The sequence below is a fragment of the Gavialis gangeticus genome, unplaced genomic scaffold (genome assembly GCF_001723915.1).
Source record: "Gavialis gangeticus isolate Ggan-Ray unplaced genomic scaffold, GavGan_comp1, whole genome shotgun sequence".
Classification (NCBI taxonomy): Eukaryota; Metazoa; Chordata; order Crocodylia; family Gavialidae; genus Gavialis; species Gavialis gangeticus.
The window spans coordinates 2361402-2376590 of record NW_017729031.1 but is presented as its reverse complement, the minus strand read 5'-3'; positions in this window follow the sequence as shown (position 1 = coordinate 2376590).

Here is a 15189-nt window from a genome sequence, read left to right as displayed (position 1 = left end):
TCTGAACCCTCATTAAATCTGTTACAAACAACTTCTGAGTGTGAGGCTAGTGAGGTAAAGATAGTGAACCCACTACAGAGCCAGTAACTTCTGTCTGTGCTTGCTGGGAGCAGGCCTTAGCTGACACAGCCCAGCACTGCTCCTGACACTATTTTCAGAACAGGAGCAGAACAGAGGGAGCTCATTCTAGGGGTTGCCCACCCAGTGCGGGAGGGTGGGGCAGGTGGATTGAAGCTCCAACCCACCCATCCCCCCCACTCCAGCGCAGCTGGGGAAATCTGAAAACGGACCTCCCTCCCTTGCCTTCCCCCCCTCCTACCCTAAGAGGAGACAGGAGCTTGGAGAGGGTAGCGGGACTAGGGGACAGAAGTTGAAAACACAGCTCAATCACCCACCCTCCCAATCCAACAGCAGATGTCTATTGGATCAGGAGGGTCAGTCTAACTCCTGGCACTTTCAACAGAAGTTGCACTTCTGTCTGCACCTTTGGTGGCGGGGGGGAGGGTTCCACCTTTTTAAACCAGCCTCTGTGGGCAAATTTCTGTTCTGTTCTGGGTATAGACCAGTTTCTGGTCACTTTTACTGGTAAAAGTATGTCAGTACCTGGTCTGTGTGTCAGTCCTATTAATAAACAAAGAGCCACAATTAGTGCCAGTATCTAAAGATGGGATTTAGAAAAGTTCCTAAACAGATTAGGCATTTCCATTGAACTCTCATTGAAAGTCATGTCTGATACATCTTTTAAGTAGGGTTACTTAGGCAAAGATTTACTTTTAAGACCAGTAGTGTTGTGTTTAACACATGATCAGCTGATTTGGGTTTACAATAAGGAGAAACCAAGGATTTTTTGTAATATCTCTTACTGGACCAACTAACTGTATAGTAGAGAGAGTTGTTCAGCAAGCTTTCAGGTGCCTAGTGCTGGCCCTTAGATCTGAGAGAGAAATAGAAGTATGTTGAGCTAAATATCTGGGGAAATGCTGCATACAAATAATGTAAACAGTGCACTTGGAGGGATGAGAGAGGGCTGTAAATTAGGAGTAAAGAGGTGTTACCAGTAGTTCTTATAAGACAAAAGTAGTACAGTAGAATAGGCAATCCAGTTGGTGGCAAATCAAAACCATTCAAGAAGCGGGTGGTTATTCCCTGTGAAATGCAGTGAGACTCTGCAGTATTTTTTGGGTTGTAATGAGCCATAAAACCATTGTCTCTCTTAAGTCTAGATTTTTCTACAGTCCAGTAGAGTTATGAATTTCTGTCCGTAGGCCCATCTTCTGGACTTGTTTGTAAATTCGCTTTGCGCATAAGGAGAGTGAGTTCTAAGAAAGGGCTGTCATTTTGTGAAAAATGTTCTGTGAAAAATAACACGAGCTAGGCACTTGTCTTCTGACAAGAACTGGTTTGTAGGGGTGTGCAAAGCTTCATTCCCTGATTCAATTTGGCAGAGATTTGGCCTGATTCAGTGGCTGAATCTCTGAACCTGAACTGAATCAGAAGACCCTTTAATCGCTATGAATCGATTCAGAACCTCCAAATCAATTTGGAGAGATTCAGACAGATTCGGCGATTCAGACATATAGATAGCTTTAAATGCTTTTTCTACATACCTCTAGGTAGCAGGGGCTTGAGATTGCTGTGATGCTGGGGTGCATGGAGCATCCCACAGAAGCACAGGGGGCTCCCCAGTGCACTCGGCAGCAGACCCAGAAGTGAACCAGAAGCACTTCTGGGTCCACTGGGGAGTGTGCTGGGCCCCCCCCTCCCGGGCCCCACCAGCTTAGTGACTGATACCTCCTGAGTCTAAGACCACCCAGGGTCTCCTGTGGCTGATCACCAAGCTGGGGAGATGCAGGGGGCCCTCAGCATGCTCTCTGGTGGATCTGGAAGTGGACCAGAAGTATCTCCGGTCCACTTCCAAGTTCACTGCCAAGCAAGCTGGAGAGCCCCCGGTGCTATGGGACCATCTACCCTGGCACCACAGTGATCACAAGCCACGCTATCTCAAGGTACGTAGAAAAAACTTTTAAAGGTGTGCCTGTGTCCGAATTGCTGATTCACTGAATCAGCATCGAATCATCAGATTCGGATTCAGCTAAATCGAATCGGGGACAGTGATCTGAATCAACAGATCAAATTGCTGTCCCTGATTTGGGCCAAATCTGAATCAAAAAGGGCCCATTTCTCACACCCCTACTGGTTTGTGGCCTTCTATAGTGAACACTCTTAGAAATTGATCTAATCTATTCCCCTGAAGTCAGTGGTATTTGGAAGCAACATATTGAAAGAATACTGTATCCCAAAAACTTCATGCTTACAGCTAACCAATTAGTAGCTTGGTAAAAGTGGCTATTTCTTCAAGAATTCCAAAATGGGAGAGGATGCTTTTTTGAGCTTTCCTTTCAGCTGTTGACAAGCCAATAGAATTGTAGACAATTAGGGTTGGAAGGGACCTCAGGAGGCCATTTAGTTCAACCCCCTGCTCAAAGCAGGACCATCCCCAACTAGATCATCTCAGCCAAGGCTTTGTCTAGGCCAGTCTTAAAAGCTTCCAAAGGTGGAGCTTCCACCACCTCTCTGAGTAACCTGTTCCAGTGTTTTACGACCCTCCTAGTGAGAAAATTCTTCCTAATATCTAACCTAAACTTCCCTTGCTGCAACTTGAGACCATTGCTCCTTGTTCTGTCATCTGCCACCACTGATACACAGTCTAGCTCCATCCTTTTTCAAACCCCTCCTCAGGTAGCTGACGGCTGCTATTAAATCCCCTCTCAGTCTTCTCGTCTTTAGACTAAATAAGCCAAGCTCCTTCAGCCTCTTCTCAGAAGTTATGTGCCCCAGCCCCCTCACCATTTTCATTGCCTTCTGCTGGACTCTCTCCAATTTGTCCACATCCTTTCTGAAGTGGGGGCCCCAAAACTGAACACAGATTTGGCCTCACCAGATACTCTGCAGCCAGTGATGGTATGTCCAGGGAGGTTGAAGTATACTGCCACAGGCTTATTTGTCATTCAGGTAAATGAACTTTGTATATATGACATTAGTAGACATTCAGGTAAATGAACTTTGGATGTAATCCATTGATTTGTCAGAGGTAATTATGGTAACTTCCAATACAACCTCTGAGCATAACTATACCTAAAGATTGTGACCTTTTTCACTATCTTAGGCTGCATGTAGCCAACTGCCAAATGGTAAGTAATTATGTAAGACACATGTAAAACATCAGTATGAGAAAGGAAGCATCTCACATGAAACCAAAAATTAATAAAAACAGAAGTGAAAGCATTAAGATAGAGAAGATGCAGCAACCTGTGAGAAGCACGCACATATGTATTCATGTACTCTGAAGAGGTAGCAACATATTCAGTGAAAAATTAAACAAAGTAACAAAAAGAGACCCAGAAGAAAAACATACCCAATCTAGTGAAGTACTGAACAGTTCAGTACCTTGTGGTACCTCAAATTTGGAAGGAGAAACAAGTTTTAAGGGGGAAAAAAGTACACAATGCCTGAATCATTTTGTGCTACATTTTAAAATGTTCACATCAGAAAATGGAATGTGTTTAGAGGAGCATGGACAAACTTCAGCAATGGAGATTATAGACCAAAAGATCCCAACAAAAAGATCTGAGGGGGCCAGGGGCATAATTTACCAGTATTGTGCCATGGGCACTCACACCTTGCACTTTCCCTGGAGTAGCTCAAATTACAGCTCCAGCTTCAGCAGCTTGGAGGGCAGAGCAGTGGCTGCAGCTGCAGCATGCAGTGCTGGTGCTGTGATTGCAGGTTTTCTGCTCCTGTGGGAGATGTCACCTCAATATGAAGCAGCACCACACATGTCAAACAACCAAAAAGACCAGTTTTCAGTGGCAAACAAACAGCCCTGCAAAGGGCAGGGGGAAGGTGGGACAGGGGACAGAGCTTGTGGTCTGCTTGCCTACCCATCCTTATACTACTGGAGGAAAATGTAAAGGAACAGCAAGAGTGGCTAAAGAGCAAGAATTCATTGCAGAGAGTGAAAAAGACCTAGGAACTACAGTCTTGGGGAACAGCAAGTCTTGGGGAAAAACTGGCACAGGCTTATTTGTCTTTCTGGAATGGATGTCAGATCAGTGTTCAGTTATTTCCATCCCTTGGAAAGGGATTTCAACAGCTCCCCATATTAATGCCTGATCCAAGACCCATTAAAGTCAAAGCAAAGAATCCAGTTGACCTTAAACGAAGCCCTGAGCACACAACAAGAAAGATTCTTCTTTTATCATTGCTATATCTGCTGAAATATATTACAAATGCTTTATTTATATATAAAACCACCACCAATAAACTATTGTGAGGTGATGCTCCAAAGAAATAAATGTTGCCTCCTACAAGGTACTCACTCTATTCTGCATAATAGGCAATTAGGACTTTCCCACCACCTCCAATAAGTCAGACAGGGAAATGTTCTGCCCACCTGTTTACCACCAAATCATTGAAAGCAGAGGGCATATTCTGATTCTGTCTTCAACTCAGTTTTACAAAAGTTTACAAAGCAACGGAGGAAATGGTTTAGATGAGCATCACTGGGAGAGAGCCATCTGAGTTCCTGAGAATGCTTAAGCACAGCCACAATGAGCACATTAATAAAATGAAATGTTAAAGATTCATAGGAAATGTATTCTTTCAGAGCAGGATCTTTTATTTCCTTTTTTAACAAACTTGATTTGCCCTCTTCATTTACAGATGATAAACAGAGAAACACATAACCCTCTAACACAGAGATAACCAAGCAGGCCATTAAAACCTGTAATTAGAAATCTTTAATCCAAAGGCTGGAAGATAATAGGTGATAGTTCCCTTCGAATAATGGTAAACAAAATATTGTAACCAATTAAATCATCCCACCCACTAACACTAGGTAGTGTGTATTCATTCAGAGGACAGCATCTGCCTGATCAGCCTACCCTAACCCCATGCATGCCTCAGGCACACTGGGAACTGTGGGCCAGGCCGCATGGAGACAGAACAGAGGCAGTGCTGCAGCTGGACTCAGCTTCCTGGCAGCAACCACAGCAGTGGCTCATCCTGCCTTCACACTTCTAGTTCCTACTGCCAGTGTCTCCACGGTCACTGTCAGACCCAACACCACTGCCTGGGCACCCTGGTCCATCCACCCTGCACCCACCACCAGGAGCACCAGATGGAGTGGGTAGGCAGGTGGTGTCTCCTTGGAGGCAGCCTGAGATCCCCCACAGCCAGAGCATGCTCAGCCAGGCAGATAGGATGGAGCCATGGGCAGGCAGAGAGGGTCACAGGGTGATGACAGTGCAGGGCCAGGGCCTGGGGCAGAACAGGGTGCCTGCGAAAATAGCACCCATCTCAGTTACGTGTGGGGAGCTGATTGCAGCTCTGTCCTGGGCCCCAGCCCTGTGCTGTCACTGCCCCCCAATCCCAGCCCAGACCCTGTCTGCCCATCCTGCTCCTGAACACCACTCTACACCTGCCCTCAGCCCCATCTTATCCACACAGCCAAGCGCACCCTGCCCATGGGGGTCCTAAGCCAGTCTCCCTGGCAGTGGATGCAGGACAAATGGACCCAATGGTGGATAGAATCAATTTTCATCTCCCTCCCCTCCCCCCTGCCCACCATGTCAGGCAGTGCAAACAGCCATGATGGCTCACCAAAACTCCTTAAGTGGCCCTCCAACCCAAATAATTGCCCACCCTTGGCCTAGATCCAGCCTCCACCACACAGGACAGCTGATCATCTTAAACCTCTTAAGTTGAATTATAGGGCCAGCTCTATCAAGTTGGCATTCTTAGTTGCTTCCCCTCTGTAATCCAAGATGTTAATTCTTAGTCTAGCCCTTAGGACTCAATGGGAGTATCTACACATTTATTAATGCGCCTTAGATACTGCACATCTAGTTTAGTACTTCCTTAATAAATTGCTAACTAAATGTGCAGTACCTAGAGTTGCTGCACAGTAGTGCTGGCTCATGGTATTTAGTGATGCTTACTGTGCATTAGCCTAATAACACTGTGCAGTAGGCTATTAGCATATTTTTTGCTGTAACATGCTACTGCGCAGTGTTATTAGGCTAATGCACAGTAAGTGTCTCATGTAGATGTGCCCAATGTAAAGGAAGTTTTCAGTGTGGAAGCTCAATAGCACATTGGGGTAATGTGGTTAAGGCACAACACTCTTGTCAATAACACAGAAGGGAAACAGGTGGCTAGCTTTATGTCCAGCCAACCCTGATTCCCCAAATATCCATTTAGAACTGTATCTCCTGGGGCTAGCCTTCAGCACAAGTCTAGAGTATGGCTTCAAACTCATGCCTCTAAATCAGCAATTCTCAATATTTTTATATATTTTATACTGAAGGCATAATCCCTCATTAGAATCAAGGCACCCCTTGGAAAATGCCAGTTCTTAGTTTTCACTCAATTTTTTACTACAAAAAAGAGCAATTCTTCTGTTTCAGAGAACTCAGGAAGCCCACCACAGGGCAGAATGTTCTTAATACTCTTGATTCCTATTGGAAATCTCTGAGTTTATCTTGAAAATCATGTTTGCACACCTAACAATTACGTGACAACCTGCAGCACCCTCAAGGACCTCAAGGCACTACAGGGTGCTGTGGTTGAAAGCAACTGTTTCATAGCAGGACACCTTAACGGCTCTGCTACTAAACCCCAGTGGGAGGTTCATTTGTTAAATGAATGTTCCCTTTTTTGCATATGCTGTTCCCTGAAGTTCAGTATTGGTGCCCTTGAAGCATTGAGAAAAAAAATGTGTGTGTTATCTGGGACAGAGTGGAGAATCCATAGGGTAGCACTGGGAGAACACAGTGCTTCTGGTTAATCTACTTTATGTTTCTGAGCTGGCAAACTGCTACTACCAGTCACTCTTTCTGCTAATTTTTCATAATTCATATTCTAAGTTTTCATACTGTTCTTCTGTTACCTAGTGCTTTATTTTGAAAGATGCTAATGGTGCATTTATTTATTCTGCTATGATTTATACTAACCCCATTTTGAAGCAAGGAGTAACAGCAATACTTCATTTAAGATTAAGATGCCACGGAGTGGGTGAACATACCACTCAAAACACAAGCACATGGCAAGGTTTTAAATAGAAGCTGAATTATGTAGGCCAAAGAATTTCCCTCTTTGGAATAGATATAGCAAGACCAGGGGCTAGGTATTTCTTGGAAGAGCAATACATATACGTGGGAGAAAGAGCTTGTGGCCTATTAAAAATCTCCACTTTGGTGTCCATGGACAGGCCTGTACCACATCTCTAGTAGGGCTGTGTGAAACTTCAGTTGCTGATTCAATTCAGAGGAGATTTGGCCCAAGTCGACGGCCAAATCTCCAAATCCAAATCAAATCAAGAGACCAATAAAAAGGTCCAAATCAATTTGAAGCCTCCAAATTGATTCAGAAAAGAGATAGAGGAGATTTGGGTAGTCCCTGTGCACCACCGCAGGGAGCTGGACCTGGGCTCCATGCCACTAAGTAGGGATCAGGGGTGGCTGGGGGAGGGGGAAGGTGACCATGGGGGGACCCCCACCCAGCTCCAGCCCCTACCAGCTCCCCCAGCCCACCTGAGCACCCCCTTGACCCCCGCCCACTTTCCCAGCCCTATCAATGGCTGCCCCACTGGCCCCAGCATCCCAGCACTTAAAAAAAAAAAAAAAGCAAAAAAAAAAAAAAGCCCCACACTCATCAGCTGCTGCAGTGGATGGCTGGGCCTCTGGGGGCTTGTGGCAGAGCCCCCCCCATGCAGCAAGGGGAATGGGGATCTTCCCCTCACCTGGCAGGCTTTTTTCTTTTTCTTTTTTTCTTTTTTTTTTAAGCGCCAGGATGCTGGGACTGGGCGGGGCAACCATTGACAGGGCTGGGAGAGTGGGCAGGAGATGGGGCCTGTTTGATTCAGAGATTCAGTAGATTTGGCAGTGGCCAAATCTCTGAATCAGATTCAGCTTAATTGATTCGGGACAGTGATTCGAATCACCGAATCAAATCACTGTCCCCCGAATCGGCCAAGTCCAAATCTGAAGTGAATACTAGCCACTTTGCACAAGCCCAGTCTCTAGTGTATCCTGGGAGGGATGCTCCCAAACATGCCCTACCCATGCAGTGCCACTCCCACATGACAAATCTAGAAATATAGTTATGAAATTGCTCTGAGACATCCCTCTCCTCTTCTGCCACTCTGAAGATTTCTGTCTCTGATGTGTTCAAGAGCAGCAGCAAGGTATCTGGAGTATCTTCACCTCTGTAGTTCCAGATCTGGCATGTGAAACTTCCTTTCCCAGACAGGCCAAGGACATATTGTAGACATATCCTATCATACAGAAATCCAAGCAATGATGCAATAGCTAGGATGCATTGCTTGTGACTCATGTGACTAGCACTGCATATACAGGGAGTGGTGTCCATGGGGTGCTTCTTTCCTTGAAATGATGAACCAATTGGAAGACCTGTTAGCCATTTCCATAGCTAGTTTTCACTATGCCACCTTGCCCCATATCTGCTTTTTGTGCAAATGTGGGAAAATGCATTATAAATGTATAAAATGCATTCTGCATGGAGAAATGCAGTTTAGAAAAAGCTTCTTTCTTTCTTTATAAGATATTTAGGTTATTTAATACTCTTTTCCTATAATGTTCTAGCCATCTTTGATATTCAGTGAGTATACTTTAACAGCATCCCATACATCTCCAGTACCCACATCCTGTTTTTGATCTGCTGCAAGATTGTGGCTCTGAATTTATTGATGTAAATGTCATATTGTGGTATGAGTAGCAACCAAAGCTTGATCACTTTATTACATGCTCTGGAGTAGTTTCCTATAGAATTAGTCTTTTTTCTTCATACTGAAGATTTCCAACACAAGTCTCAGTTTGGCTACATAAAAGGTAACAATAGTTTGCCTTGTATGACAAAATCTACTCAGTTTGCATGTAAAAGATGTGTAATATTAACCTTTTTAACTTCACATTCAAAAACACATAATTACTTTGGACCATGGAGATCTTTCAGTTTATACCAGATAAACTTCTTCCTTTAAATGTTTGTTTGTAAAATATTAAACAAACTTTTTAGCAACATAATGATGACAATGTAGAACTTGGTGAAAACACTAAATCCAACTCGCATCTCTACTCCAAAGGATTGTACTCTTGTATAAATAAAATACAACAAAGGTAAAATAAGCTTTTATAACACAGTTGTAAAACACTTATTTATTTTAATCTATTTCCACAGCTTTGCTATAGAGTCTATGTTTTTCAATACAGGAGCTATAATTTACCACTCACAGGCTGCATTCTTTTTGCATCTGAGGTACTTAACACAAGTAAAATTAACCATTTACAGTACAAGAGTACAAATATTTACCCTCAGGTCAAGCAAGAAAGCCAAAGAATGCCACTTCCATCTGGAGACAGACTCAAACCAAAATGCTACATTGAAACACTTTCAAAACTTGGATTAAAAAAAAAATTCAGTCCACACATTAGTACAGAACCAAAGATTGTAAATAGTCCCTTTTTAACAGTGAGCTGAGCCCAAAACTCATACAGAGCAAAGCCCTCAAAAGCTAAATGATTTGAAATTCATAATCAGTTTAGGAATGTGTGGTTTTGGCCCATCTCTAGTTCCTCACAACTGCTAAAATGAAGAAGGCATAGATCAGGAACATTTGGATCCCTTTGTTCAATTAAATTAACATGCCCATACTTAAAACACTTACTCCAGTCATTTTCATTGATCCAGTCATTAGACTGATATACAAATAATGACCACAGAAGCTTGCCAAGCCCAACAAATAATAATTTATGCTCTGGGAAGCACTAATTTAGCCACATCAGGTTACTACACCCCTGGGGTGCCTATACATGAGCCCAGAGGCTGTTCTGATGTGCTGTAATTGCAGTGCATCGGAGAAGACTCGAGTAATTGTGGTAATTACCGTGCTCCAGCCAGCCTCTATGTCTTGTGTATCAGCGTACCTGTGTTTCAAAATGGTGGTGTGGGTGCTTTATCTAAAGCTTGTTCAACGGGCTTTAGATAAAGTGCCCCTGCTACACAAGATGCTCTGGACACTTTAATTAGAGCAGCTCTTGGAGCCACTCTAATTAAAGTGCCCCTCACCCCCAGAGCATGTATAAAAATGCCCGAGTTGTAAATGTGCATATTTTACTTGTGTCAGTCATATGTTGGCCAACATCACAAACTGGGGGCTCAATTTTTGCACCAATATTGTATTTTTTCCCTAATCCCATAATATAAAATCATATATTCCATCACAAGCAACATTTTACACATCTATGGAATACCTATCACATTTTGCTAAATTACTCTAAATGTTATTGGTGAAAACCAGCCCAAGTTGAAATCAATGCACTTCAACAGGGCTGAGATTTCACCTCATATGGCTGGGAAGCATGATAAAAACAAAATTAAAAAAAATTATGGAATTCCATGCAGCACATTCACTTCTCAGGGGAACATCCTATACTTTAAAAGCTTGTTTATCAGAGGTGGTCTCTAACTCTGTAGGTGCAATTTTAATACAAAAGTTACATTGCCTGCATATTTTACTGTTAATTTGGGTTTATAGGTTGGTAGATCCTACATTGTGCACATTGTTGCATATGTGTGGACATAATTATTTGCATTTTGCCATACTGAACCTCCGAATTTGCCCATTAGGTTGAAACATAAGGCTCCATATGATATCTGCACAGCTTTCTGAGGTTGCCTTTTAAACCAGCCTCCACCAAGCAAACTGATCAGCAAGTCCGGAGGTACTTCCCCTTAGACACTTATATACCTGATTATTCTCAAGAGCCTACCAATGACAATAACTGCAGGGAAAAGTAGAAAGGAACATTTTTTTAAATTATGCTCTGTACCTTAACACACTAAATCATAAGCAAACAGTTGACTCATTAAAAAAAAAGACTCAAGCATGAAAAACTAGATTGTGCCTAGATCAAAAATTCAAACTTGCCCAGAAGTGAGGAGTTATTTGGATCCAGAGGTTTAATTTAGCCTACCAAAAAAAAGTACGATCTGGATCCAAGTTTGGATTCTGAACAATCTGAGAGTTGAATTTAGGGCATTTGAAGCAATGACTTTACTTCAGACATATCTTCACTTTTAACATATACATACTACCATTAAACCAACAAGCAAAAGTACATTTAAAAACCCAGAACAATAAAGCTTCTCTTGTATTTAAGTGGCATTTCCCCTCCTTCCCCATCCCCACCAAGTTGCTATGGAGAATTGCCAGCCAAATCCTTTTAATCTTTTTGGGGAGGGGACTATAAGGCTTACATCAGAAGTTACACATAAACTGGTTTAAGTGATCAAAAACTGGTTTAAACCTGTAACACAACAGAAGTTCAGTGCACATAAACCACTTTCAAAATGGCTGAAACTGATTTAAGATAAACCTGGTGGAATGTAGTATAAGCCTTAATTGATTTAGGTCAAACAGGTTTATGGAACTTCTGTCCTAGACTCCTTTCTGGTTCAAGTTAACTCACAGTCCCCCAGTATCCCAGGATGCTTTGCAGCCTTTGGCTGGGTTGTGCTGTCTGCTCCAGAGACCAGGGCTGGCCCTGCCCCTCTGCTTCCTAGCCAGGGCACTATCACTGCTTCAGCTGGCCAAGAAGGGGTTGGGAAACTCGAGTCCAGACCACAACTGGGTCTGCCTGCAGGGATGAAGCAGCTTCTGCCAAACTTTTTCCCCAACTCACCACTGGAACAGAGGAATGGAGGTGGCCAGATTCTGGGGCCAGGCAGGCAGAATGAAGCAGAGGGGAGAGATGGCTTTAAGCCAATACCCCCCACCAAGGACCCCAGCAGGGTCTGCTTGACAGGGCGCAGCAGCCCTGTCAGGCTTTTTCTTGCTCCTCGCTCAAGCAGAGAGGGCAGGGGTGTGCCCCCCACCTCTCTCTCCCTCCCTTTTGCCTCAATGTGCCAGCCTGGGGCCAGTGTCTGGCCATGCCCCTGCCTCCTCCGCTTCAGTGAGGAGCAGGGAAAAGCCTGGCAGGGGCAGCTGTGCCCCTACCAAGCAGACCCCTGCTAGGGTCTCATGTGGGTGAGGGGATTTAAACCCCACTTTCTTTCCCTCTGTCTCAGCATGCTGGCCTGGGCTGGGGTCTGGACACATCCCCTCCTTCTCCCCCCTGGCTTCATTGGGGAGCAGGGAAAAAGTCTGGCAGGGGCTGCTTCTTCCCTTCTCCTCCAGGGACATCCTGGCTGGGGTCCCTGCGGGCCCTCCCCAGGCATATTAAGCAGACCTGCCCAGGCCTGGTCATGCCCTCCCCCCCCCCAAGCTCATGCGGGGAGTGGGAAAAGCCTAGAGAGCTTCTCCCAGCTTCCCTCCAGCCATCCAGTCACTGCCAAAGGGAAGGGAAGGTTTGCTTGAGTGCCCCCCAGCTTCTAGCCTGAGCCACTGCAGGCATGTGGCTGCATTTCCAGAATGTCTGTTCACTTGCTTTTCGATTCAATCTACGCAGTTTAGACTAACCTGCAAAGGCTGAATTGATTCAGCCTCAGGCTTTTTGACTGTCTGTGCTTAGCATAAAAGTCATTTGAAATGTTGGTTTGCAGCTCCTGTTACCTACCAAAAATATATGATTAAATGTCCTTGGAAGTTTTGCATTTGAAATTGAACGAGCTGGAAGAATATTAGGCAAAAACAGTCTGTATTTTTTTTTTACTTGTTTATATATCCGTTGTTGAGGAAGTTATTTGTTTGACTTTGAGGTTTTTAAAGATGTTAATTTTAAATAAGAATGTCTTAAGTATCTATCACCTCTTAGAATTCTTTCTTGTCAGTTAAAAGCAAGTGCCTCACATAAAGTAGAGACTATTCTTGCAGCTAATTACAACTTTTTCCATCTATGCTCTATTTTGAAAAGGTTTGCCACAGTTTCTATGACTTGACTTGTGCTTGCTATAAACCATGACTTATTTGTGCACTTATCAGGCAGTATAAAATTGTCTCTTTCTTTCTCACTTGGAGCTTCACTTATTAAATAGTTTCAGATAGTCTTTGGTAAACTCTCCTTTCTAGCTTCACAATCTGTACTATAGAAATCTTTCATCTGAAAGGAACCAAGGCAATAATTGAACCTTTTGTTTCAATAATGGTCTACTAAACACTCTAAAAGGAGGTCCACAAAATCTTTGTTACTGCAGGCTTGTTTGTGAGTTTTGAAACCCAAGCAGGTATGCTTCAGTGACTTTTTTTTAGGAGTTTTCTAAGATGAGACTGGAACTTGCATTTCATTCAGAAACAAAACAGATCCTGTTAGAAAGTGCAAAACATCCTCTGAGAATGGCGTAGGAGGGAGGTTTGTTATTTCTGTGACCTTGAAGAGGCGGAATTTATTGAAGTATGTATTTAAGTCAGCGTTGCCTGATCAATATTTTTTCAAGTCTGCTGAAATTCTGATAAGCTTCTTTGACTGCAATAATCTCAACAGGTGACAGTAGAAATGCATAACCTTTAAATTACCTGGTAGTGAGCTTGATATATGCACAGTACAGGAAAATATGTTTTCAATCAACCTGATTAGCATTGCAGAAACAAGTGATGGGACTTAGAGACATGTCACTGTAGAGCAGGGATAAGGGGCCCAGCCTGAGCTGTCATAGCAGGCCTTGAAGCAAAAGCCAAGAGACTATATCATTAATTTTCAAAGTCTCTGTACTGCCCTTTTATTTTTCCTTTTCCCCTCTATTTTCAAGTATTTATCCCTAGAAGATGTCTCTATTGTCTTTTCATTCCAAACTACTTAAATCTATTCCCAACCCTCCGTTGTCAAATTAATTCTTTGTACACATCCAGCTAGCATGTTTTCATGTTCTCCATTTCAACTGTGTTCCTTTCATTGCTGCTGCTAAGTGCAAGGCCAATATTAACAACAAGGTTATTATCAGGCTGATGCTCGCTGCAAAAGAAAGCCACTTCCTCTCTATGTCTATACTAAACCTGCAGCTTTACAGCAGTTTAAACAACATACCTCAGCATACTTTACATCATCAGAAACCCCCAAGATTTTCACATCCCTATGAGAAGTACTTGTTTTAAGTCCAAAGACTCTAGTTCTTTTGTATGTTCACATTCCTTCTTATTTATTTTACCCAAAAATGCTTTATGTTTTTCTCTACCAGCAGACACTTTTTTTTTTAAATGTCAATATTTTGGCTTCCATTCCTTTATATTTAATACCCCTGTTTATCCCTGTTATGCAGAGGCATGAAATATGTAATATTTTAATACATCAATCCTGGCCATTGTAACCAGGCTTGTATAAAATCAAACAATGGACTTAATGAACTGTTACAGTGAAAAAGCTTTGGGGCTGTTATGAGAGGGATTATATAGGTGATGTCTATATTATATACATGACCTTTATATTTCAAACCTGAGATAGTAAAGTCTTACCATGACACATGATGTTAGCTATCTGCAGTGATTTTAACTAGTAGGATCAGATCTGAGAAACGTGTGGCACAGGTTATACTGTGGGTCATTATACCTGTTGTATGAAAAGATCAAGGCGGGGTAGGAATGTAGTACTCACAGAAGAATGAGACTACTGTCCTTTAGGTGAAAGCTTGATTAGAGAAGCCTGATCTCTAATTTAGTGACTGGAAAGACAGTTGCATTTAAATAAAAATCCAAGTGTATGTTAGTTTGAACCATGGCATGGGCAAAATATAAAGTTAACTAATTTAGTATCATAGGAAATTAGGGGTAGAAGGAACACATTTACAGCCCCACACTAAAGGCAGAATCATCCCTGACAAAACCATCCGAGCCAAGTGTTTGTTTAACCTGCTCCTGAAAACTTCCAAGGATAGACATTTCATGATTTTTCTAGTTAACCTGTTCCAGTGCTTGACCATCCTCATAGTTAGAAAAGTCTGCCTAATTTCCAATCTAAATTTCCCCTCGTAGTTTGAGGCTGCTGCTCTTCATCCTGTCCACTACTGCCACAGAAAAAAAGCCCATCTCCATCCTCTCTATAATCACCCTTTGAGTCTTTGAACCAAACCCCCCTCAATCTTCTCTTCTCCAGGCTAACAACCCTAGTTCTTTCAACCTTTCCTTATGAGTCTTGCTTCCCAACCCCTAATCATTTGTGTTGCTCTCCATTGGACTCTTCT